Source organism: Dendrobates tinctorius, unplaced genomic scaffold, assembly GCF_039654945.1.
Source record: "Dendrobates tinctorius isolate UK_male_01 unplaced genomic scaffold, ASM3965494v1 ptg000028l, whole genome shotgun sequence".
NCBI lineage: Eukaryota > Metazoa > Chordata > Amphibia > Anura > Dendrobatidae > Dendrobates > Dendrobates tinctorius.
In genome coordinates this window covers 60,081,048-60,107,915 of record NW_027361696.1, presented here as the reverse complement: position 1 = coordinate 60,107,915, position 26,868 = coordinate 60,081,048, and the positions used below count along the sequence as shown (strand labels likewise).

At 48.5% G+C, this 26,868-nt stretch overlaps 1 long non-coding RNA gene across 1 annotated transcript in view; it reads right to left on the bottom strand.

Annotated features, from left to right (window-relative positions):
• Window positions 1-26,868, bottom strand: part of LOC141084934 (uncharacterized) — a 167,356-nt gene that overhangs the window by 106,228 nt on the left and 34,260 nt on the right. The window contains exon 2 of the long non-coding RNA XR_012231172.1: window positions 13,381-13,543. This is a non-coding gene — a long non-coding RNA (uncharacterized lncRNA). The remainder of the gene's footprint in view (window positions 1-13,380; window positions 13,544-26,868) is intronic.

Here is a 26,868-nt window from a genome sequence, read left to right as displayed (position 1 = left end):
ATTCCAGAATTCTATAAAGACATATGTGTTCGCCCCCCATGTAATAATGTCCCCCATTCTGAAATAATATTCCCCATCATAGACCCCTTCCTATAATATTGTACCCCATCCTGGGCCCTTTCCTGTAATAACGCTCCCCATCATGGCCACCTTCCAGTAATAATGGCCTCAATCCTGGACCCCTTTGAGTAACAATGTCCTCCATCCCCCTTCCTGGGCACCTTCACCTTATAATTATGCCCATTCTGGGCCCTTTCCTGGTATTATGTCCCCCATCATGGGCTTCTTCCTATAACAATGCTCCCAATCCTGGTCTCCTTTGAGTAATCATGTCCTCCGTCCTGGGCTCCTTCCAGTAATAATGTTCTCCATCATAGGCCCTTTTCAGAAATAATGTCCTCCAATCTGCGCCAGGTATTATGTTTACCATCCTGGTCTCATTCCAGAAATTATACTAACCAGCAAAAGGGTAACAATGTTTTCAATGTTTGAATTTCAGGCTCCATATGTCACCATCCACTACTGCTTAGAATGTGAGACTACCATCATTTTATACACAATTGTGGCGCCCCTGAGGCTCAGTCGCCACAGAGGTACTGCACCTTCTCCTAAGGTGTAGTGCCCCACCACCTAGGTAAGTTGGGAACTCCTTTCCACGCTCCAACACTCGCATCCCATACAACAGGGTAGTTCAGCACAACCTCATTGAGGTCTCTCTCTACTCCTAGATATTAGGAGTAGAGTTGAGCGACTTTTGGTTTTTTAGGGTCGCGTTTCGTTTCGTGAAACCTGACTTTTCCAAAAGTCGGGTCGAGCAAGATCGTCCGATTATAGGGAAAAGTCGGGGTCGTCCCGAAACACGAAACCCAATGTAAGTCAATGGGGAATAAAAGTCGGCAGTGAGAGGAGGACAGGAAACACACCTACAGTGCCCATTTGAATGCCAAAAGCATCAATTCTTCTTACTTAAGCTTGTCAACCTTAATTAACTTCATAATACAAGTTACGCACTGAAAAATGGGGGTTATTTGGCTAAAGTTGTGGGGGGGAGGGCTGGCTGCAGGTTTTCATGTGCCCTGGGCGAAAGAGCGCCCCTTTAACACATACCACAACTCATCATGCTCCGATACGGCAGATAAATAGCGGTATAGTACAATGAAAAATACCTCACTTTTTACATCTCATGACGAGGCCCATCTATTTCTCCATACAGAATCATTGGTCCCATATAATGTTTGAAACAGTATATGATGAGCTCCACATAATGCTACAGTATATGTTGGTCCCCATGGATGAAGCTCCACTGTCTTATGGGCCCAAATAATGCTCCAAACATAATGGGCCCCATTTCTAATGCTCTAGTGTATAATGGGCCCTGTAAATGCTGCTCCAGTGTCTGATGTCCACCTTTGGAATGTTCCAGTGTATGGTGGGCCCCATCTATCATTCTCCAGAGTATAGTGCTCCCCAAAAATTGCTGTCCCAACATTGAAAACAATCAAATAAGTCTCCTCGCTAGGGAATCCCTGTACTTGTCTGGACAGGTGCTGTAGCTTGCTTAACAGCTCGCCAGCCGTTCTCACGCCCAGTATGGATTGCACGTGATTACACAAAGGTTAGAAAGTGTACCGTATCCCTGGATAACATGTATGGATAGCGTACACATTCAAAACATATGTCTCAGGAGGCAGGCTCAGACGGTGTTAGGCCCAGTATGGATTGCACGTGATTGCACAAAGGTTAGAAAGGGTACCGTATCCCTGGATAACATGTATGGATAGCGTACACATTCAAAATATATGTCTCAGGAGGCAGGCTCAGACGGTGTCAGGCCCAGTATGGATTGCACGTGATTGCACAAAGGTTAGAAAGGGTACCGTATCCCTGGATAACATGTATGGATAGCGTACACATTCAAAATATATGTCTCAGGAGGCAGGCTCAGACGGTGTCAGGCACAGTATGGATTGCACGTGATTGCACAAAGGTTAGAAAGGGTACCGTATCCCCGGATAACATGTATGGATAGCGTACACATTCAATATATATGTCTCAGGAGGCAGGCTCAGACGGTGTTAGGCCCAGTATGGATTGCACGTGATTGCACAAAGGTTAGAAAGGGTACCGTATCCCTGGATAACATGTATGGATAGCGTACACATTCAAAATATATGTCTCAGGAGGCAGGCTCAGACGGTGTCAGGCCCAGTATGGATTGCACGTGATTGCACAAAGGTTAGAAAGGGTACCGTATCCCCGGATAACATGTATGGATAGCCTACACATTCAAAATATATGTCTCAGGAGGCAGGCTCAGACGGTGTCAGGCCCAGTATGGATTGCACGTGATTGCACAAAGGTTAGAAAGGGTACCGTATCCCCGGATAACATGTATGGATAGCGTACACATTCAAAATATATGTCTCAGGAGGCAGGCTCAGACGGTGTCAGGCACAGTATGGATTTGACGGCCCAGATTACACAGCGGAGGAGCAGGGAGAGGTAAAGATTGCAAATGCTGGGGCCCTGCACAAGCAAGGGGGGCCCACTCGTGGGCGTCGGTACTGGCACTGGGCCCCTCATAGTACAGCGGTGTGTCTGACGGCGGGTGTGCACCACCGCCGTCAGAGACACTTGATTGCACTATGAGGGACCCTGTGCCAGTGCCCGCGCCCAAGAGTCGGCCTACCCACCTGTCCAGGGCAACGGCACTCGCACGGTGTCGTGCGGTAGGTGGTGACCCCGGCCATGGGGGGGGAGGCAGCACAGTTAGGGAGTTTTAGAAAGTGGCATATGTTGATGTTGGACATTCAGCTGATGCAAAAGGTGAAATAGGTCAAGTCCCAGGAAGAGGTGGACCAAAGCAAGCCATTTTTCTGTCACCCTATGTGTCATCAGGGGAAGGTGGGACAAAATCCTTGGAAACCCATGCGTGGTTCATTTTAATGAAGGTTAGATCATCCACATTTTGGGTTGACAGACGGGTCCTTTTTTCTGTCAGGATTGATCCAGCTGCACTGAAGACTCTTTCCGATAGCACACTTGCAGCTGGGCAAGCGAGCTCCTGTAAGGCATATTGGGCCAATTCAGGCCAGGTGTCCAGTTTAGCGGCCCAATAGTCAAAGGGGAATGACCTGTGTGGGAGAACATCGATATGGGAGGAAAAGTAGTTTGTAACCATAGTTGACAACTGCTGTCTCCTGTCACTTTCCATCGATGCAGTATTACCAGTTGTGTGAGCGGTATTTGAAAAATCAGTCCACAACATTGCCATGAAACCCCTGTCTCCAACGCCACTTCTGCTGTGTGCACCACGAACACCTCTGCCAAGCTGACCCCGGCCCGTACGGCTCGTGTGAGAACCATCACCGCTGCTGTGTGCTGGGAATGCCTCAAGCAACCGATTTACCAGAGTTGCTTGTTTATTAGCCAATATTAGGTCAAGGTTCTCCTGTGGCATGATGTTTTGTAATTTGCCTTTATAGCGTGGATCCAGGATGCTGGCCAACCAGTAGTCGTCATCGTTCATCATTTTGGCAATGCGGGGGTCCCTTTTTAGGATCCGCAAGGCATAATCTGACATGTGGGCCAATGTTCCCGGTGTCAATGATGCACTGCGAGTGCTGGGTGGAGGAGCACTTTCTGGCAAATCCACATCCCTCCAGTCACGCACAAACCCTGTACCAGACCTTGCCACGCCAACATTTTCACTTGCCCCACGAGATGCATCCTCCTCCCCTAAGTAATCATCCCCATCATCCTCCTCCTCCTCCTCTTCTTCCTCCACCTCGTCCAGGAGAGGTCCCTGAGCAGACAATGGCTGAATGTCATCAAGGATTCCCTCCTCCTCTTCCTCCTCATCAACATTGGCTGCAGACGCCTGCTCCTTAAGGTGCGTCAAAGTTTGCATGAGTAGACGCATAAGTGGGATGCTCATGCTTAGGATGGCGTCGTCTGCGCTTACCAGCCGTGTGCATTCCTCAAAACACTGAAGGACTTTACAAAGGTCTTTCAGCTTCGACCACTGCACACCTGTCAACTCCATGTCTGCTCTCAAAGTGCCTGGCCGTGTATCCTCCCACAAATGCATTATGGCCTGCCTCTGCTCGCACAGCCGCTCCACCATGTGCAGGGTGGAGTTCCACCTTGTTGCAATGTCGATAATGAGGCGGTGGTTGGGAAGGTGGAGCAATCGCTGCAGCTTCTGCATACGAACGGAGTGTACAGGTGACCGGCGGATGTGCGCGCACAGTCTTCGCACCTTCTGGAGCAGGGCTGTTAACTCCGGATAATTTTTGAGGAAGCACTGCACCACCAGGTTCAAGGTGTGAGCCAAGCAAGGTATGTGGCTGAGTTTTGAAAGGGCTATGGCTGCCACAAAATTACGGCCGTTATCACTAACTACCTTGCCTGCCTCAAGATGTACACTGCACAGCCATGACTCAGTTTGTCGCTTCAAGTACTCGGCCAGCACCTCGGCGGTGTGTCTGTCGCCCAAACACATCATCTGCAACACAGCCTGCTGACGCTTTCCACTAGCTGCTCGATAGGGGGACACATCGTGTGCAACAGTGGCAGCTGGAGATGGAGTGCTCGTACGACTGCGCTCTGTGGACGAGCTTTCGCTTCTGGAGGAGGAGGAGGAGGAGGAGGGTCGAACGCCTACAGCCAACTGTTTCCTATACCGTGGGCTAGGCAGCACTGACCCACCACCGCTGTCCCCTGTGGACCCTGCATCCACCACATTAACCCAGTGCGCAGTGATGGACACGTAACGGCCCTGGCCATGCCGACTGGACCATGCATCAGTTGTGAGGTGCACCTTTCCGCTCACTGACTGCTTGAGTGCATGGACAATGCGGTCTTTCACATGATGGTGGAGGGCTGGGATGGCTTTGCGAGAGAAGAAGTGGCGACTGGGTAGGTCATAGCGTGGTACTGCATAGGCCATGAGTTCGCGGAAAGCTGTGCTTTCCACCAACCGAAAGGGCATCATCTCAAACGAGATTAGTTTGGCAATGTGGGCGTTCAAACCCAGTGTACGCGGATGAGAGACTGAGTACTTTCTTGACCTACTCATAGTGTCTGGGAGGGTGAGCTGGACTTGAGAGCTGCATATGGTGGAAGTAGCAAACAAATGAACACAGCAGAAAGAAATAATAAAATTTAAAATTAAAAATGTATAAAATTGCACCAATCCACATCCACCAATTGCGGGTATAATCACTTTTTTGTTATACATAATTTTTTTGTTTTAATATATCACTGTTTATAGGTATGCACATTTGTCATATCAATATGTGTGTGATGCTGTGATAGATCATTAATCCATTATAACCTTTTGACAGACCTCTTTTATTATTTTTTCATAAGTATATGTTATGATTTTAGATTAATATTTTGTATGTCCTTGGCACTTGTTTGCACAAGCTTATAATTGCCTAAATCCGATGTAATAAAGATTATATAGAATTTTAGCTATATGGTGTCCCTTTGTTTTATTGAATTGTCCATACATAGTGGTTTGTTTTAATATGGTGGAAGTAGCGGTGGACAGGGCGGACTGAGAGAGGGTTGATGATGGTGATGGAGTTGGTGTTCTTTCTGATGGCCTAGAATCAGTCTTTCGTTGATATAACAGTGGGATTCCCTGACTGCTGTGGTCTTGCAACGACACCTCAACATTTGCTGCTGTGCTAACCGGTGGGCTTACAGTGGGGGAAACAATGCAGCGTTGCTGACTACCTTCGTTGTGATCAGTTGCACATGTGGCACTTGAGGTTTGGTGTTGTGTCCACGCTTGCAAGTGCATGCTGGTTAAATGTCTAAGCATGTAACTGGTATTCAAATTTTTCAGATTTTTCCCTCGGCTAAAGGTCTTTGCGCACTTCTTACAGATAACCTTGGCCTGATCATGAGGATTTTGTTCAAAAAAGTGCCACACTGCACTCTTCCTACTTTGGCAGACATTTTGCGGCCTAGCACGCTGTGATCTTTTGACCCTCTGGACAAGCTGTCCAGCAACTCTTTTGATGTTTGGAACCTGTCTTTGGAGTGCTCCGGGCCTGCCAGATAACAGCTGTTGCAATGTCGATGTCTGCTATGGATGCTCCTCATCTGAGCTATTGGAAGCAGCACCCTCTTCCCCCAATGGATGCCAATCTGGGTCAACAACTGGGTCATCCATCACCTCCTCTTCTATGTCATGTGCACCTTTCTCTGTGTCACCGTTTATGGTGGTATAGTGTGCGGGAAGGGGTACCTGAGTCTCATCAGGGTCAAAATCTGGCTCTGTACACTGCGAGGACAATGTAGTGCTCTGAGTGAATGTACCAGCAGAATCATCCATCAGCGGCTGTGCATCAGTGCACTCCATGTCAGATTCATCTTGGCCTGGGTAATTCACCATTTCACTTGATAATCCAGGCATGGTATGTGAAAACAGCTCCATTGTGTAATCAGTAGTATGGCCTGCGTCATCCTTCAATCTTGGTTGGGGTGAAGGACACAAGGAAAGGTGTGGTTCATGAACATGAGCCTCCAATGACGACTGAAGAAGAGGAGGCGATAGAGCTGGAGGCTGAGTCAGCAATGTAAGACAAAACTTTTTCCTGATGCTCTGCCTTTAAAAGCGGTTTGCCAACTCCTAGAAAACTAAGCGTTCGAGGCCTTATGTAGCCAGACGATGACGCAGGGTCAGCACCTCCTGCATTCGGTCCTATTTTGCTCTTGCCACTACCATCAGATCCACCACCAACACCATCATTACCAGCTGCCAACCCCCGCCCAATTCCACGGCCTCTTCCACCAGCCTTCCTCATTTTTGGTAGAAATGTGGACAAAATCCAACAAACTATATAGTAATCTAAAACAAGGTACAAGGTGTCTATAGGACAGGGGAGATTTAGAATTTCTGCACACACTTGTGGGCAGTGGACACTTTTGGATTGTGTGAGGCCCACTGATATCTGAGCGCTATGTGACAGGCTCGATGGCACAGCTGCCTGTGACCAAAGTGACGAGAGGATAATGGAGATTTTGAATCTCTGCGCACACTTTTGGACACTGGACACTTGTGGATTGTGTGAGGCCCACTGATATCTGAGCGCTATGTGACAGGCTCGATGGCACAGCTGCCTGTGACCAAAGTGACGAGAGGATAATGGAGATTTTGAATCTCTGCGCACACTTTTGGACACTGGACACTTGTGGATTGTGTGAGGCCCACTGATATCTGAGCGCTATGTGACACGCTCGATGGCACAGCTGCCTGTGACCAAAGTGACGAGAGGATAATGGAGATTTTGAATCTCTGCGCACACTTTTGGACACTGGACACTTGTGGATTGTGTGAGGCCCACTGATATCTGAGCACTATGTGACACGCTCGATGGCACAGCTGCCTGTGACCAAAGTGACGAGAGGATAATGGAGATTTTGAATCTCTGCGCACACTTTTGGACACTGGACACTTGTGGATTGTGTGAGGCCCACTGATATCTGAGCGCTATGTGACACACTCGATGGCACAGCTGCCTGTGACCAAAGTGACGAGAGGATAATGGAGATTTTGAACCTCTGCGCACACTTTTGGACACTGGACACTTGTGGATTGTGTGAGGCCCACTGATATCTGAGCGCTATGTGACAGGCTCGATGGCACAGCTGTGACAAAAGTGACTAGAGGATAAGGGAGATTGGATTGCTTTTAAAAAAGCAGTTTGCGGAGCAGTGGGTAAACAGCAATGCCAGCGTGTCAGGAAGCCTTAAAAGGCAGCCCAACAACCAACACCACTGATACACCACAATATAGCCTCGCCTTGCACTGCACACACAGTGACTTGTGTGTTGTGCAGGCCAAATCGCTAGCAGCAGAAGCAGTTTTTTTGTCTTCTTCCCTGCCTAACGCTCTCCCTACAGAATCAGCAGCAACCTCTCCCTATACTAAGATCGGCAGAAGTAAGATGGCGGTCGGCGTGCACGCCCTTTTATACCCCCTGTGACGCCCACCAAAGCAAGCCAATCACTTGCATGCCCTTCTGAAAAATGGTGGTGACCCGTGCCTAGGTCATCACGTTGCCCACAGTGTCCGTGGATCCTGATTGGCTGAAAAAGAGCGCAAAACAAACTTTTGAAACGCGACTTTGGCGCGTAAGTCGCCGACCTCGTGGCCGACCTCATCCTAGGGTCGGGTTTCGTTTCTTGAAACCCGACTTTGCCAAAAGTCGGCGACTTTTGAATTTTTTCGACCCGTTTCGCTCAACTCTAATTAGGAGTGCTTTGGTGGTTCCCTGCTTGGAACACTGGATGTGCTGGGAGATGGGTGGAGTTGAGATCCATATAAAAGAGTGGGAAGGTTTAGAATTACAGGTCAGTCTGACGGGAGGTTAGGTGAGGGAAGGACAGTCAGTCAGGAGAGTCTGAAGACGGGTCTGAGAAGAAGGAGTGCTGCAGCTGCCTCAGTGATCTGAGCCAGCTGGCACAGGAAAGGAACAGAATGAGAAAGACGTAGAACTGCAACCTAAGCTTCCATAAGAGAGAGAAGGATCAGTGTGGAACGAAGGAGTAGGAGAACAGAGAGGAGACGTGGGTTGGAAGAGGAACCCTGCCTATAGGTTCTCAGCGCAAGGCTGGGGCCCGGTCCCCGAGGTTGTATGGACACTTATTGTTCTGCAGCAGACACCGGTGGAGTAGTTGGCTGTAAATGCACTACTCCCATCTAAGACTTGGGGCACAACAGCAACTGAATAGAGAGCCAGGACTCCGGAGAAGGGAGTCCCCGAGAGAGGCTACAGCTGTCTGCCATACGAGTAGAGTTGTTAGGAACATCTGACAGGAGGAACTCCAGAGTACCACGGTACTGGAGTTCTTCACACCTTAAGGCGCAATAGAGGAGTCGTTCAGGAAAGGTACATGTTGGCAGAGTGTTGGAGAGGAGAATCCTGACTTGCCCGGGAGGTTGATTGAGTCTCTGCCCCGGAGGACACGGCACGGAGGCAGGCACCAGTGTGTACCACGGACTGTGAGTAAAGCTTTGGAACTGCAAGCCCTGGTGTCTTCCATTCATTTGTGCGCTAACACCGTCAGCACCGCTACATCTGGGTACCAGCATTCCTCACACCGCCTGCGCCTATCTTCATCTATTGCAATTACACTGCCCTGGGGTTACAGCTTCACCTGTGGGGAGCTACACCATCTATGCTGCAACACACCATCAGCCCCAGAGGATCTGCACGCAGCGTTGGCTTAACACCTTGCTTTCCAAACACCACAGGTGGCGTCACAAACTATTCCATTCTACTTAAACTACATCACATTCCACCATTACTTGGGCGCCCAGGGCCACGGACTGGGTCACCGCTGCTGTGACACATCCCACTGACACCGGCCCGGTACCGAGTACCCCACAGCCTTGGGAGGGCGACTCACAATCATCTTGGCTATCTCATACATAAATTTGGCTTGCAACTATTTAGCATGTGATTACTCATGCTGATTCTTGTCAGGTCACTGCATTGTTACTGTTTTGCTCAACAATATAGCTTAACTTAACCCCATTGAAGAAAACTGCCATAAGCTCAATTAGACATATCATCCCCTGAGGAAAAAGTGTTAACTTCGAAACGCGTTGGGAATTAAAAGTATATAAGTATACAATCTGCAAGGAGTCGTTTGTCTAGCAGCGCACGCACGTTTAAATCCAAAAATTCTTTCTTTGTAATCTGATGATTTATGGTCACTGAGTGGCCATTTGGATGTGCAGCAGCTTGACCTCTATTCCTTTGTGCCTGAAACTCTCCTGTTATTGGTGAGTATAATAGCTTGATTTATATCCATTTTACTTGGGTAAGACCCTATTGCGCTCTCTCTTTTAGTTTTAATAAGCTCAATTAGAGGATTCTCCCCCAAAAAATAGGAAAACTGTCTTTGTTGATCATAACAAATCTCAATGCAGCATCTTTTTATATTCTGCTCTTAAAAAATGAATGATAAATTATGTTTTTAATAAATGTAATTTTAGTACTTGCTTTTTTAGGTTGTGTTATTTTTAGGCTGGTTTCACACTTGCGTTTTTTTGCGCTGCGTTTTTGCGCATAAATGCGCATGCGCTTTTTTTCCTATACTTAACATGGGTGTGCATTGTCATGCGTTTGTACGCGTTGGTATGCGCATGTGTTTTTTTGTAGTGTGCGCCCGGGCGCACAAAATACATCCTGTTGCATTTTTTGTGCATCCGACCAGTCTCAAAAAACGCATGAGCAGGTAACGTGCACGGAATTCACCCAAAAACCCATTAAAGTCTATGGGAGCGCTGACGTGCGCATAGTCATAGTCATGCGCACGTCAGCGCAAAAAAAGCATGCTTTTTTTTGCAAAAACCATGAGCAAAAAACAAGAAAACGCATAAAAAATGCATGATGCGTTTTTTATGCGTGTTTGCACTGCGCACGCAGCGCAGCGCAAAAAAACGCAAGTGTGAAAGTAGCCTTAGTTGTTGTTTTAACATTATAATTTATGAGAGTCATAGATCATGGAATTGTTATATTTTTTTTCAGAATTCCTTGTTTTGTAATATTACAAAAGCCACACAAAAAAACACCATGACCAGAAAATGCAAGTCACATTCACACATGCTTTAATTTTAAGGGAGAAAATACAATAGTGGTTCAGAGGAAAAAAAAAACACCACAAACTGTAGAAAAAAGGCCATACCTAGCTCAAGCATATTGTGACCATCAGACAGTATAAGTTATGTGTTATCTGTATTCTGTGGGTCAATACAATTAAAGTATATCTTTCCGAAAGATCAACCCTCCTAAGACATCTATATGGGAATGTAGGTCACAGGAAGCTAAATAAAGTAATAGCTATATATCTACAATCCAATGTCTTTTTCCAAAGATATCCCCTCTTCTCTTAATATGTAAATAAGATGTCACGGTTCCACCCCTCAGGGTATCTGGGATGCAGTTACTGACAGCTCCAATCCGGTACAGGGGGGTGCTGAAGCTCTCAGTACTTTGACAGCATGGCCATCCAATCTGGTTCAGGGGCGTGCTGAGCTGCCAGTGTGTTTATTGAAGGCTCGACTAGCCAATTGGTGACTGGGAGGCATTGCATTCTCCAGGTGTTCTCACTATCCCAGGTAAACGCCATGCTTACTTAACAGAACAGCTTCTCCCAGACCACTGCCAGACGTACATTCATCTTGTGAGGGTTGTGCTTTGTGCTCCCTGTGCCTTGAGTTCTATATGCTTGATCTGTTGCCTGACCTTGGACATTGTTCTGACTATCCGCCTGTTTAACCCCTTCAGCTCTGATCCGTTATCCTCCCGGTACTCTGACCTTGAAACGTTACCTGACTATGCTTTTGTCTCTTCCTTCTGTTTATGACGTACCCTCCTGGTTTCTGACCTTGTACTCCTTGACCATTCTGACTCACGGCTTGGCTGTGAGAAGTGACAATGTCATGCTCGCCATGTCTGTTTTGCCTCATGACCCCTGTAGCGGTGTGCATGCGCATCTCATGTCTGCTATCCTACATGTTCCCTAGAGCAGTGTGCACACTTACCTCATGACTGTTGGGCGTGCCATGTCTTGTGTTGCTTTGCCTTGTAGTACTTTCTATGTTCTCTACCTTGCCTGTTTTCGCTATGTGTCTAGTCTCAAGGCTCTGCCTTGACCCGGCTCTGGGCCCCGGCCTACGCGCCGCTGCTAGACTCTGTTTCTGTTCAGTGTCTAGTCTCAAGGCTCTGCCTTGACCCGGCTCTGGACCCCGGCCTACGCGCCGCTGCTAGACTCTGTTTCTGTTCAGTGTCTAGTCTCAAGGTTCTGCCTTGACCCGGCTCTGGGCCCCAGCCTACGCTCCGCTGCTAGACTCTGTCTCTGTCCCTGACTAGTCTCAAGGCTCAGCCTTGACCCGGCTCTGGGCTTCGGCCTACGCTCCGCTGCTAGTTCTATGCCTTGGCCCGGCTCTGGGCTTCGGCCTACGCCCCGCTGCTAGCTCTGTTCTTGCTCCGTGTTTCTGCCTATGCTTCCGTTCCTGGTTCCGTACTCTCCCTAAGCTCTGCCTGGTTTCTTGTCTTGCCTTGCTTTGCTGCTTCGTGTGCCCTTTGCATGCGCCTGGCCTTCCTAGCCTCCTGTTTGTGCCTCAGCCGTGCCCGCCCTAGCCGTGCCAGCCTGCTTGTGCCTCAGCCATGCTCGTCGGTCAGTGACAGCTGTGTCGCCTGCTATTCCCCAGTCGGGTTCACTGGAGTCTTACCCGTCTGTTTGTGCTGCAGCCCGTCCAGCTAGCCAGCGCCCCAGCCGTGCTCTCTGTGCTTCCTTGCACTCACACTGTCTCTGCACTGTGCTCTCTGTGCTTTTTTTAGCATGCGCAGGCCCTCGCCTGCCCCGTGGCATACCTCCCGTGCTTCTGTAAAAGTACGCGCAGGTCTTGCCATGTACCCTGTCGTACCCTCTCGCATGTACAGGTCCTTGCCTGTACTCTGTCCCTGGCGTGCCCTCTGCACGCGCAGGACTCCGCTTTTAACCCTGACCCTGGCGTGTCTCTCTACACGAGCAGGACTCTGTCTTGAACCTTGACCCTGGCATGCCCTCTGCACGCGCAGGACTCTGCCTTGAACCTGACCCTGGCGTGTCTCTCTGCACGCGCAGGACTCTGCCTTGAACCTGACTCTGGCGTGTCTCTCTACATGTGCAGGACTCTGTCTTGAACTCTGACCTTGGCGTGCCCTCTGCACGAGCAGGACTCTGCCTTGAACCTGACCCTGGCTTGTCTCTCTGCACGTGCAGGACTCTGCCTTGTACCTTCTGCCTTGGCGTGTCTCTACACATGCAAGCTGTATTGTTAGTTGAACCTTGAACCCTGGCGTGTCCCTTACACATGCACCTTGCCTTTCACCTTGCTTTGAACCCTGGCGTGTCCCCTACACACGCACCCTGCTTTGCACCTTTCCCTGGACCCTGGTGTGCCCCTATCACGCACCCTGCCTGGAATCCTGCCTTGAACCTTGGCGTGTTCCCTAACACGCACCATGCCTGGAGATCTGTCGTGCCTCCTTGCCTGAACCCTGGTTTGCCTGCCAGATGCCCGGAACCTGCCGATCACTGCCAGAGATTGTAAGCCTGATGACTGCGGCCTGATGTCCGGAGCTGATGTCCGCAGCCTGATGCCCTGATCATGTCGATCGTTGCCAGCTGTCCGGAGTACGATGCCATTTGTGCCTTTGCCTGTACCCAGGCGTGCCACCTGGCACGTACCATGCTATGGACCTTGACTTGCCCACGCACGCACCTTGCTATGTGTTCCCTGTGTGCTTACGTTTTGCACCTGTTGTTACCCTGAACTGTTCCGTAATTAAGTTATCTTGAACTTACGTCTTGTCTCGCCTTGTCTTGCTTCCGTGAGCCGGCCGTCTGGTCCGAGCTGTCGTGGTGGCTCATCCCCTTGGTCTTGCCCCTGACACTCCCTGTATAGGGGTTGGCTTCTCACAAGGTCAGCTCGCCCTAGGTGGGTGCCACGGCCCAGAGGGTCCACTCTCTAAAGAAAAACGACTCAGCGTAAGCTGACGCTCATCACAGACAAGTGTCACATGAGCTGTTAAGATCTATGGGCAGGACATAGATCTCCCCGAGAATCTGCCTCTAGAGATCACTTTAAATAAAAACTGGCATTATCATTGTGACAGGTAATGATAGACAGGCTGCTCTCCTGATCTACATGTCTCACACTGGTAAATGTCCCTTTAATTAAAAATAAGCTCTGGAGGCAGATTCTCGAGGAGATCTATGTCCGGCCCATAGACCATAACAGCTCATTTACATATTAAGAAAAATATGGACTTCTCTGGAATAAGACGTCAGATCACAGATATCAAGGTGTCATTGTATTCACCTTCCTATGACCTACATACCCATATAGACGGCTTGGTAGGATTGATTATACAGATATATTCCCTTTAAGGCAATACCTAATTTACAAAGCATTTTATGTTTTGCTATTTTTCCAAAACAAATAGCCATAACTTTATTATTACTTTTTTTTCTTTTTGATGAGTTGACATTTTTTTGTTTCAGTACCATTTCTGAAATTTGTTATTGTGAAAACCCTTTATTTTTTAATTTTTTGCAGGCTGAAGAACAAAAAACAGTGTGGTAATTCCTGGGTTATTTCAATATATTTTTTTATAGCACTCACAATGTGGATAAATAACATGATGTTTTAAACTGATTTCTATAGCTGGGTTAATGGCAAACAACCATAACAATTATGCCAGGGGGACTTTTTGTTTTTCAAAATAAATAAGTGAATAAGGGGAAAAAGGCAAATATTTATTTACAGATTTTCAAATTTTTTTATTACTCTTTTTATTTTTGATCTTTAATAAACTTGATTGGTCATATATTGCACTGCAATGCTTCTGGATTGGGGTGCATAAAGTCTATAAAGCATGACACTTTCAGGTATCCTTTAAGAACGCAGTCATGGGGGACATCATTATGAATAAAAAGTTTAAATAAGTAGTTTATAGATTGGAAGCTTGTGACCGATGCTGTCCCTCCTCCCGTTACTGTTGAACTATGTGTTGCTCTATATTGTCAGCACGTCTTGACTTAACTATAAGGGTGATTTAACATTACGCCTATGTTCATGCTTGTGAGTCTTGTCGGGACTTGCGTCCAAACCCCGCCACAAAGTGGCAGTGTCAGCAGAGCAGACATGCATTGTCATGCACCATTTTAGGGCATGTACGCCTACTGGAGGCTGCCACCCAGACTGAGTCTACTACATCTGAGTGCCTCAAGTAAGGCGTATACATGAGAAAATGATGCATGTCAGAGTCCACGTTCACTTTGTCAGCATCATTATAGTCTATGGCCCAATAGACTCGTACATCCGAATCCCGTTTTGCAGGGTGATTCGGACTTTAACCCCAAATGGACCCACAAATGTGAAGACAAGTGCAATGTGAAAGCACCCTCAAGCATAATCTGAAGGCACTTATGTACAGTTAGTTTTATTTAATCCTTGACTTTATTCTATGAAAAGTTCAGTACATATATATACTGTGTATATATACTGTATATATTGTGAGAATCATGTGGGAATAGTGGATGAGGGCAGGTATATCTCACCCAGATTCCTTTCCTATGTGGCCTAGTCTGGTCAGTATCGCACCTGCTTGCTAATGAATAATGGGAGGTGGATATAAAAGGATGCAAGGTGGTTGTGTGAGTGTCTCAGCCTGGGAACACAGAGAGCCTGTCTGTGTGAGAGACACGTGAGTGGAAGCAGTGCCCACTGCAACTGTGGTTTGGCTGGATGGGAGAAGCCCGCCAGTTGGTAGTTAGGTTGTCCATTGTTTAGTTAGTGCCGGACAGGCAAGGATTTGTTTTATGTTTTATTTCCTTTTGCATTGCTTTCACCGTTAATAAACCTGACCCAGGGTCAGTTACACCCAAATCCCAGCTCTGCGCCTGAGTTTCTTGCTGAATGCACGTGACCTTTGACCCCAGCAAAGGCGATCCCGGAGTGTTTTATCACATTGTGGTGGAGAACGCGGGCATCACGTTGCAAGCATGAGCATGGAGGACGTGGTGAAAGCACTGGTACAGTCCACCGCCGTCCAGCAAGAAGCTAATCGGGTGATGATGGCCCAGCTGAAGGAGTTGGTGGACATGACAACTACCGATCGATCGCTTCTCCAGCAGGTGGCGCAGCGCCTGGCAAGCTTACCTGAGGTTAACCTGGAAGCAGAGTCGAGAGTGATTCACGTGAGTCGGTACTGGCAGAAGATGACGACCGAAGATGACGTCGAGGCATACCTGACCACGTTTGAACGGACGGCGGTGCGAGCAAAATGGCCGAAGGCACGATGGGCCGGCCTGATTGCCCCGTTTCTTTCCGGTGAGGCCCAAAAGGCGTATTATGACTTGGAACCTGAAGCTGCGCAGGACTTTGACAAATTGAAAGCTGAGATCTTGGCCCGGCTGGGAGTGACGACCGCTGTCCGTGCACAGAGAGTGCATCAATGGACTTATCAGCCGGATAAACCACCGCGGTCACAGATGTTCGACCTGATCCACGTGACGAAGAAGTGGCTACAACCCGAGGTGTTGACAGCGCCAGAGATAATCCAGAGAGTCGTCATGGACAAGTACCTGAGAGCTCTACCGCCAGCCCTGAGGAAGTGGGTAAGCCATGGAAATCCTACGACGGCAGATCAACTGGTGGATCTGGTTGAACGTTACTCCGTGGCAGAAGGACTCCGAGACGATGCTACCCCACCTCGTTCTTCATCATCTCCACGTGGAACTGGTAAGACTGTTCCAGGGAGTAGGGGAGATGGAAAAATCCCTAAGACAGTGGGGGAGGAAAACGGGACTGCCCGCACTGCGAGGCCGAGAGTAACGAACTATGGTCTAAGCAAGGGGCCCGTTAGGTGTTTCCGCTGCCAAGAGATGGGACATATTGCTGTGAACTGTCCGGTCACTACTGAACCCATGCAGTGCGACGTCACAGACTCTAAAAACCGCATGTCTATGGTTGCACGGGTAGTGAGTGTGAATGCCGGTCAAAAGGATGTGGAAAAACACTTGTGTGATTTAACTGTTGATGGCAAAAATGTGGTGGCATTGTTAGACTTGGGAAGTGTGGTGACTCTGGTTAAGGCCAGTCTGGTGTCAGCCCCGACTGGACCATCAGACAAATTTTCTGTAACGTGTGTGCATGGAGACACCTGTTCGTACCTCACCACGGTCATATGCATTACAACTTCCTATGGGTCTGTGCAACATAAAGTGGGACTCGTCCCGGCGTTATTGCATGATGTTATCCTGGGCCGGGATTTTCCCCACTTCTGGCAATTGTGGGAGAATCAGTTGATACCCCAGGGTAATAGTGTACATGATTCTTCTCCCAGGGCACGTGTGGGTCCCGAACCCCTGGAAGAGGTCTCCCCGGAAGACTCTGGGGAAGAGTCTGCGGGAAATGACCTGCCGTTCCCGTTTTCAGTCATGGCGGGTGATACGGAGGAGACCGGGGAAGAGGAGGAGGCCGACAGCCGTCCACCTCCCCGTTTGCCGGATTTAGAAGTTCAGAAAGATGACTTCCAAAGCGAGCAAATAAAGGATCCTACCCTTTCTCAGGCTAGGACAAATGTAAAAGTGATAAATGGGGTACCCGTAGAACCTTGCTCTAGGCTGGCATATCCTTACATGGTTCTGGAGAATGATTTACTCTATCAGATAGAGAAAAAGGGGGAAGATACGGTGCAACTATTAGTCGTGCCAAAACCCTACCGGCGGCAGGTGTTGGACCTGGCCCACGGACATGTGATGGGAGGTCACCTGGGAGTCCAGAAAACCACCGAAAGGATATTACACTGTTTTGTTTGGCCAGGCATGCATCACGATATTCGTGTATATTGTGAGTCTTGTCCTGACTGCCAAGCCTCTGCACCTAAGCCCCGGTTCTGTAGCCCTTTGGTACCCCTACCTATTATTGAAGTCCCGTTTGAGAGGATTGGGATGGATTTAGTTGGGCCCCTTCCACGGTCTGCACGTGGACACCAACATATCCTGGTCATCTTGGATTATGCCACCTGTTACCCGGAGGCCATCCCTTTGCGTAACACGGCCACCAAGACGATTGCCAAGGAACTGGTGCATGTGTTTAGTCGGGTCGGTATACCAAAACAGATACTCACCGACCAGGGGACCCCCTTTATGTCCAGGATAATGAAGGAGCTCTGCCGATTGTTACAAATCGAACCGTTACGCACATCCGTGTATCACCCTCAAACAGACGGGTTGGTTGAACGGTTCAATAAAACTCTGAAGCAGATGCTGAGAAAGGTGATAGACAAGGATGGGAAGAACTGGGACTATTTACTTCCGTATTTGCATTTTTCATCAGGGAAATACCCCAGTCTTCCACGGGATTCTCGCCTTTCGAGTTATTGTACGCCCGACGTCCTCGCGGACTGTTAGACGTTGCAAAAGAAACCTGGGAGGGTCAGGTCACTCCGTTTAAAACAGTGATAGATCACGTCACACAAATGCAGGACCGTATTGCGGCTGTTATGCCTATCGTCAAAGAACACATGGTACAGGCTCAAGGAGCCCAAAAAAGAATCTATGATAGGGGCGCCAAGATCCGTACGTTTGCACCCGGAGATAGGGTGTTGATCCTGGTCCCCACGGTGGACAGTAAGTTCCTGGCAAAGTGGCAGGGCCCCTTTGAGGTCAAGGAAAGAGTTGGTGAAGTAAACTACAAAGTATACCAGGCAGGTAAACGGAAACCTGAACAGATTTATCATGTAAATCTGATAAAGCCCTGGAAGGATCGGTCTGCCTTATCAGCGGAGCTGGCCCGTCCTGTCTGCCCGCATACCATGCCGGAGGTACGGGTTGCAGAGACTCTCTCGGAGCGGCAAAAGACTGAGGTCAGGCAGTTTCTACTTCACAACCAAAAGTTTTTCTCAGAAAAACCCGGGCAGACTATGCTAATGAAACATGACATCGTAACGGAACCTGGTGTCACAGTTCACGTAAAGCCCTACCGCATCCCGGAAGCGCGCCGTGAAGCCGTTTCCCGAGAAGTGAAGGCAATGTTAGAGTTAGGAGTCATTGAGGAATCGCACAGTGCGTGGTCCAGCCCGATTGTGCTAATTCCTAAACCGGACGGCACCATCCGGTTCTGCAATGACTTCAGGAAACTGAATGCGGTCTCAAAATTTGATGCCTATCCTATGCCCCGGGTCGACGAGTTAATAGATCGGTTTGGAAAAGCCCGGTATATTACGACCCTAGATCTAACAAAGGGGTATTGGCAGATCCCTCTGGCTGAGGCTGCCAGAGAAAAGACGGCATTTGCTACGCCGGAAGGTTTATTTCAGTATGTGTATATGCCGTTTGGACTGCACGGGCACTGGCGACCTTCCAGAGACTGATGGATCGAGTCTTGAGGCCACATAGGCGGTACGCTTCGGCCTATTTGGATGACATTGTCATTTACAGCTTGGACTGGGAGACTCATCTCCAGAAAGTACAAGCTGTGATTGACGACCTGTGGGAGGCAGGTCTAACCGCGAACCCCAAGAAATGTCACATCGGGCTAGAAGAAGCCCGGTATTTGGGGTATGTAATTGGGAGGGGTGTTGTTAAACCCCAGGTTGATAAGATTCAGGCGGTTCAGGACTGGCCACAACCTGTCAACAAGAAGCAGGTGCAAGCCTTCCTGGGGATCGCCGGTTATTATCGCCGGTTCATACCCAATTTTGCAGCCATCGCTACCCCCCTGACGGATCTTACAAAAGGGAAAGACTCCGTCATGATTAAATGGAGTTTAGCGGCAGAAGAAGCCTTCCATAGCCTAAAACGGGCACTTTGCTCTCAGCCCGTACAGGTGACTCCGGACTTCCGCAGTGAGTTTGTGGTACAAACGGATGCCTCTGATACCGGTATCGGGGCCGTACTCTCACAAGTGAGGGACGGAGTGGAACACCCAGTCCTCTATCTCAGCAGGAAGCTGAATAAACACGAGCAAAGGTATGCAGTCGTAGAAAAAGAGTGCCTCGCCATTAAGTGGGCTCTAGAGGCCCTCAAATATTACCTGGTGGGCCAAAAGTTCAGGTTGATCACTGACCATGCCCCTCTCAAGTGGATGCACTTGAACAAGGAACGGAATAGCCGGGTGACCCGGTGGTTCCTTGCCCTGCAGGCCTACACTTTTACGGTGGAGCACCGCCCAGGGGTACAGATGGGAAATGCAGATGCCCTGTCCCGAGTGCACTGTTTGGCGGGTGTCATTGCTCGACCGGAGTGGTCTGAGCAGAGGGGGGGGGATATGTGAGAATCATGTGGGAATAGTGGATGAGGGCAGGTATATCTCGCCCAGATTCCTTTCCTATGTGGCCTAGTCTGGTCAGTATCGCACCTGCTTGCTAATGAATAATGGGAGGTGGATATAAAAGGATGCAAGGTGGTTGTGTGAGTGTCTCAGCCTGGGAACACAGAGAGCCTGTCTGTGTGAGAGACACGTGAGTGGAAGCAGTGCCCACTGCAACTGTGGTTTGGCTGGACGGGAGAAGCCCGCCAGTTGGTAGTTAGGTTGTCCATTGTTTAGTTAGTGCCGGACAGGCAAGGATTTGTTTTATGTTTTATTTCCTTTTGCATTGCTTTCACCGTTAATAAACCTGACCCAGGGTCAGTTACACCCAAATCCCAGCTCTGCGCCTGAGTTCCTTGCTGAATGCACGTGACCTTTGACCCCAGCAAAGGCGATCCCGGAGTGTTTTATCACAAAATATATATATATATATATATATATATATATATATATATATATATATATATATATATACACACACACACACACACAGTGCCTTGCGAAAGTATTCGGCCCCCTGGAACTTTTCAACCTTTTCCCACATATCATGCTTTATATCCATCAAACATCACTGAGCTCGAGCTGTTTGCCAAGGAAGAATGGGCAAGAATTTCAGTCTTTCGATGTACAAAACTGATAGAGACATACCCCAAGCGACTTGCAGCTGTAATCGCAGCAAAAGGTGGCGCAACAAAGTATTAAGTTAAAGGGGCTGAATAATATTGCACGCCCTACTTTTCAGTTTTTGACTTTCACAAAAATTTAAAATAACCAATAAATTTCGTTCAACTTCACAATTGTGTTCCACTTGTTGTTGATTCTTCACCAAAAATTTACATTTGGTATCTTTATGTTTGAAACATGATATGTGGGAAAAGTTCCAGGGGGCCATATATATGCAGTGACTATAAGAGGATGGTCTGAGTGCCCGATGTCCACAGATGGGGGTTGTGCTCACAGCCCAACACCGTGCGTCCCTCCAAAGAAATGCCACCCCACACCATTACTGACCCACTGCCAAACTGGTCATGCTGAATGATGTTGCAGGCAGCAGATCGCTCTCCACGGCGTCTCCAGACTCTGCCACATGTGCTCAGTGTGAACCTGCTTTCATCAATGAAGACTCAAGAGCACATTGCGAATTTGCCAATCCTGATGTTCTGTGGCAAATGCCAAGCCTCCTGCATGGTGTTGGACTATGAGCACAACCACCATCTGTGGATGTTGGACACTCAGACCATCCTCATGGAGCAGGTTTCTAACCATTTGTGCAGACACATGCACATTTGTGGCCTGCTGGAGGTCGTTTTGCAGGACTCTGGCAGTGCTCCTCCTTGCACAAAGGTGAAAGTAATGGTCCTGCTGCTGGGTTGTTGCCCATCTAAGACCTCCTCCACGTCTCCTGGTGTACTGGTCTGTCTCCTGGTAGTGTCTCCAGCCTTTGGCTACTACGCTGACAGACACAGCAAACCTTCTTTCCATAGCTCGCATTGATGTGCCATCCTGGATGAGATGCACTACCTGAGACACTTGTGTGGGTTGTAGAGTCCGTCTCATGCTACCGCGAGTGTGAAAGCACAACCAACATTCAAAAGTTACCAAAACATCAGCCAGAAAGCATTGGTACTGAGATGTGGTCTGTGGTCCCCACCTGCAGAACCACTCCTTTATTGAGTGTGTCTTGATAATTGCCAATAATTTCCATCTGTTGTCTATACCATTTGCACAACAGCATGTGAAATTGATTGTCAATCAGTGTTGCTTCCTAAGTGGACAGTTTGATTTCACAGAAGTTTGATTTACTTGGAGTTATATTCTGTTGTTTTTCCTTTATTTTTTTGAGCAGTGTATATATGTACTGAGCTATTCAGGGAATAAAGTCAAGGATTAATTGAAACTTACGTGAGTGGCGGTCTTCAGATTTGCTTGACAAGTGGGACGCCACCCCTAGATGCCAGCACAGCGCTCATCTCGAGTGCCAACTGGAAACATACAGTATGTGGATCCGTTCAACAGTAAAGTGCTGCGGAATACGTTGGTGCCATATAAATGAAATTATTATGATTATGGCACTGTCTCTCTGTCTAACCACTTAGATGCCACAGCCTTTACTGAGCGCAGCATCTAAGGGGGTTTAAGTAAAGCTCCGATTTATGCATTCTTCTACTAAGTAGTAATTTAAAACATATTTCTTATCAAAACTGATCTGGTGCTTTAAGTTGCCTTCATGGGTTATGTATTCTGTACTTCTTAACTACTGTGGCACAACCAAATGACTATGTACAGATGTACCCATTTATGGATGAATGTTATGAAAAACCATTGCAAAAGCAACATGCCACCTTATTATTGGGTGTGATAAACATGAGAAGCCATTAATTAGGTTTTTTTTAATCATAATGCAAGATGCTCTCTATGCACTTGGTTCGTCGAGGCTCAGTTTTCATTCTAAGTGTCGTATCTCAGGAGGACTGGTTTATTCTGCTACAAGTAGGTTTCTACTTCATGCAATATTTCCAAGCAGTTAAAATCACAGACATCACCTGGAACAACTTCTAGGTGTGGTGCTCGAGAGACATACCTGTACCTGTCAAAGATTTGCCTACATGTCTATTGTAACAATTAGGCTGGGGTCTAGAGTTGAGCGACTTTTGGTTTTTTAGGGTCGCGTTTCGTTTCGTGAAACCCGACTTTTCCAAAAGTCGGGTCGAGCAAGATCGTCCGATTATAGGGATAAGTCGGGGTCGTCCCGAAACACGAAACCCAATGTAAGTCAATGGGGAATAAAAGTCGGCAGTGAGAGGAGGACAGGAAACACACCAACAGTGCCCATTTGAATGCCAAAAGCATCAATTCTTCTTACTTAAGCTTGTCAACCTTAATTAACTTCATAATACAAGTTACGCACTGAAAAATGGGGGTTATTTGGCTACAGACTGTGGGGGGGGAGGGCTGGCCCCAGGTTTTCATGTGCCCTGGGCGAAAGAGCGCCCCTTTAACACATACCACAACTCATCATGCTCCGATACGGCAGAGAAATAGCGGTATAGTACAATGAAAAATACTTCACTTTTTACATCTCATGATGAGGCCCATCTATTTCTCCATACAGAATCATTGGTCCCATATAATGTTTGAAACAGTATATGATGAGCTCCACATAATGCTACAGTATATGTTGGTCCCCATGGATGAAGCTCCACTGTCTTATGGGCCCAAATAATACTCCAAACATAATGGGCCCCATTTCTAATGCTCTAGTGTATAATGGGCCCTGTAAATGCTGCTCCAGTGTCTGATGTCCACCTTTGGAATGTTCCAGTGTATGGTGGGCCCCATCTATCATTCTCCAGAGTATAGTGCTCCCCAAAAATTGCTGTCCCAACATTGAAAACAATCAAATAAGTCTCCTCGCTAGGGAATCCCTGTACTTGTCTGGACTTCTCGTCGTCCCCATCTTCCATCTCACTGCACAGTATTTCAACTTTGCAAGTGCTGTGATCCTGAGCAAGCAGGGGGGGCCCACTCGTTGGCGACGGCACTGGCACAGGGCCCCAGATAGTACGGTGGTGTGTCTGATGGCGGGTGGGCCGAACCTGCACTTTCATCTGCAGCTGCCTCTTTGTCACCATGTAAGATGGAACTGTATATGGGAAGGGTAACCTGAGTTTCATCAGGGTCAGATTCAGGCCGTGTAGCGTGCGAGGGGAATGTAGTGGTCTGGGTCAATGTACCAGCAGATTCATCGAGCAGTGGCTGGGCATCAGTGCACTTGTGTCGCCCCCAGGAGTACGGTCGCCACAGTGGCATTACCTTCTTCCTAGGGAGTGTGATGTCATGCTTGGGAGCAACGAACGATCTCTCTAGCAGGTTAACTGATTGGGCGGCGTTATTCCCACGAGTCATGACCCTCCAAACAGCGTTCATGAAGGCAAAGTGTTTGTTTTACGTGGGCAGTATGGTTGCAAAGCTGAACCTTAAAGGAATGTCCAGAAGGGCACCACCAGGAGTGGAGCCTACGGTTAAATTCGACTCCACCTGGGAAACCTCAACCATGCCAGCTACAGAACAGATGCACACATTGCAAGCTTAATTCCGTTAACGAACGAGACTTCGTCATGCCCCGCGGTCCGAGTCCGGCTTACTAGAGGGACACGTGAGGCTCTGGCACATGAGATTGGCCAATAACTGGTGTGTCATGCCCTTATATGTCCGTGGCTGCATGTGCGCTACACTGAAAAGGCCAGCGTTTGTCGCTTACAGGTGCAGATAACCCGCTGAACAACGTTAGTGATGGGGATCACTGATTACAATTATTACCCGCGAACAATGATTTCCCAATAAGTGCAGGTCAACCGCAGTTCCGGAATTAGGCCTAACCATCATTCCTGAAAAAATGAAAAAATTACGTGTGCAAACCACAGGTGCTGTAGCTTGCTTAACAGCTCGCCAGCCGTTCTCACGCCCAGTATGGATTACACGTGATTGCACAAAGGTGAGAAAGGGTACCGTATCCCCAGATAACATGTATGGATAGCGTACACATTCAAAATATATGTCTATACATCAGGAGGCAGGCTCAGACGGTGTCAGGCCCAGTATGGATTGCACGTGATTGCACAAAGGTTAGAAAGGGTACCGTATCCCCAGATAACATGTATGGATAGCGTACACATTCAAAATATATGTCTATACATCAGGAGGCAGGCTCAGACGGTGTCAGGCCCAGTATGGATTGCACGTGATTGCACAAAGGTTAGAAAGGGTACCGTATCCCCAGATAACATGTATGGATAGCGTACACATTCAAAATATATGTCTATACATCAGGAGGCAGGCTCAGACGGTGTTAGGCCCAGTATGGATTGCACGTGATTGCACAAAGGTTAGAAAGGGTACTGTATCCCCAGATAACATGTATGGATAGCGTACACATTCAAAATATATGTCTATACATCAGGAGGCAGGCTCAAACGGTGTCAGGCACAGTATGGATTTGACGGCCCAGACTACACAGCGGAGGAGCAGGGAGCGGTAAAGATTGCAAATGCTGGGGCCCTGCCCAAGCAAGGGGGGCCCACGCGTGGGCGTCGGTACTGGCACTGGGCCCCTCATAGTACGGTGGTGTGTCTGACGGCGGGTGTGCACCACCACCGTCAGAGACACTTGATTGCACTATGAGGGACCCTGTGCCAGTGCCCGCGCCCAAGAGTCGGCCTACCCACCTGTCCAGGGCAACGGCACTCACATGGTGTCGTGCGCTAGGTGGTGACCCCGGCCATGGGGGGGAGGCAGAACAGTTAGGGAGTTTTAGAAAGTGGCATATGTTGATGTTGGACATTCAGCTGATGCAAAAGGTGAAATAGGTCAAGTCCCAGGAAGAGGTGGACCAAAGCAAGCCATTTTTCTGTCACCCTATGTGTCATCAGGGGAAGGTGGGACAAAATCCTTGGAAACCCATGCGTGGTTCATTTTAATGAAGGTTAGATCATCCACATTTTGGGTTGACAGACGGGTCCTTTTTTCTGTCAGGATTGATCCAGCTGCACTGAAGACTCTTTCCGATAGCACACTTGCAGCTGGGCAAGCGAGCTCCTGTAAGGCATATTGTGCCAATTCAGGCCAGGTGTCCAGTTTAGCGGCCCAATAGTCAAAGGGGAATGACCTGTGTGGGAGAACATCGATATGGGAGGAAAAGTAGTTTGTAACCATAGTTGACAACTGCTGTCTCCTGTCACTTTCCATCAATGCAGTATTACCAGTTGTGTGAGCGGTACTTGAAAAATCAGTCCACAACATTGTCATGAAACCCCTGTCTCCAACGCCACTTCTGCTGTGTGCACCACGAACACCTCTGCCAAGCTGACCCCGGCCCGTACGGCTCGTGTGAGAACCATCACCGCTGCTGTGTGCTGGGAATGCCTAAAGCAACCGATTTACCAGAGTTGCTTGTTTATTAGCCAATATTAGGTCAAGGTTGTCCTGTGGCATGATGTTTTGTAATTTGCCTTTATAGCGTGGATCCAGGATGCTGGCCAACCAGTAGTCGTCATCGTTCATCATTTTGGCAATGCGGGGGTCCCTTTTTAGGATCTGCAAGGCATAATCTGACATGTGGGCCAATGTTCCCGGTGTCAATGATGCACTGCGAGTGCTGGTTGGAGGAGCACTTTCTGGCAAATCCACATCCCTCCAGTCACGCACAAACCCTGTACCAGACCTTGCCACGCCAACATTTTCACTTGCCCCACGAGATGCATCCTCCTCCCCTAAGTAATCATCCCCATCATCATCCTCCTCCTCTTCTTCCTCCACCTCGTCCAGGAGAGGTCCCTGAGCAGACAATGGCTGAATGTCATCAAGGATTCCCTCCTCCTCTTCCTCCTCATCAACATTGGCTGCAGAAGCCTGCTCCTTAAGGTGCGTCAAAGTTTGCATGAGCAGACGCATAAGTGGGATGCTCATGCTTAGGATGGCGTCGTCTGCGCTTACCAGCCGTGTGCATTCCTCAAAACACTGAAGGACTTTACAGAGGTCTTTCAGCTTCGACCACTGCACACCTGTAAACTCCATGTCTGCTCTCAAAGTGCCTGGCCGTGTATCCTCCCACAAATGCATTATGGCCTGCCTCTGCTCGCACAGCCGCTCCACCATGTGCAGGGTGGAGTTCCACCTTGTTGCAATGTCGATAATGAGGCGGTGGTTGGGAAGGTGGAGCAATCGCTGCAGCTTCTGCATACGAATGGAGTGTACAGGCGACCGGCGGATGTGCGCGCACAGTCTTCGCACCTTCTGGAGCAGGGCTGTTAACTCCGGATAATTTTTGAGGAAGCACTGCACCACCAGGTTCAAGGTGTGAACCAAGCAAGGTATGTGGCTGAGTTTTGAAAGGGCTATGGCTGCCACAAAATTAAGGCCGTTAACACTAACTACCTTGCCTGCCTCAAGATGTACACTGCCCAGCCATGACTCAG